Source organism: Setaria italica, chromosome VIII (genome assembly GCF_000263155.2).
Source record: "Setaria italica strain Yugu1 chromosome VIII, Setaria_italica_v2.0, whole genome shotgun sequence".
NCBI classification, from domain to species: domain Eukaryota; kingdom Viridiplantae; phylum Streptophyta; class Magnoliopsida; order Poales; family Poaceae; genus Setaria; species Setaria italica.
Window position 1 is genome coordinate 9,165,863 of NC_028457.1, and position 868 is coordinate 9,166,730.

Below are 868 nucleotides of genomic sequence, written 5' to 3' on the forward strand. Positions count from 1 at the left end.
AAAAGGAAAAGCCAGAGAAACCTCCTCTATCTGATTACGACAGGCAGATAACAAAGCAGGCAGCTCATAAGAGGAAGAAAAGTGGGAAATCTATTTCTCAACTCGGAGAACAATCCAACCAATTGGTTGCCCCGCTTGTGGTGCTTTCTGACTTTGACAAAAACCTTGTTGAATTTGCTAAAGATACAAATCTAACAGTAGCACAACTTTGAGGGGAGGATGACATCCCAACACTCACTGTGCCTATCAAATGGAAAAATGAGTAAGGTAAAGAGCTCGTGTTTCTGAAGTTGGTGAAATATCTGCCGACGAAGATGTACAAGCTGCACCAATGGATTTAGTTACTGGATTATAACCTCTAGGTAGTTACTGGATTTTTGCCCCTGTGTGGGATTGATTATTTGAGTATTTTGCAACTAATCTAGTTTGTAGTTTGCAACATGTACACCCATTAGTGCCATGCAGTTATATTTTTTAAAATCCTGTTACTACATTGTACTCCCTAGTATCATTTTTGCAAAAAGCACACACTAACCTTTTTTTTATACAAAATAGCGCTCAGGATGGAGCCTGTGCGTTCATCCCCTCATCTCAAGGTGAAGCACAGGAGGAAAAATCTAAGGCTTCCTGATCCTCCACACCCCCTGCCAAGCGACGACAATGGAGACGATGATGAATTCATTCCAGTCCCCATTGAAACAGTTCCATCACCTGATGTGCACGCCACTAGAAAGAGGTGGCGTGGGGAGGCCAGTGCCAGCGTATAGGACCAAGTACATCCCGCTGAGGTAAAAAAAATATTGATGTACTTTTTTTGTTTATTTTCTATCTGAATATTTATATATGTTCAAATTTTGAATCATATTGC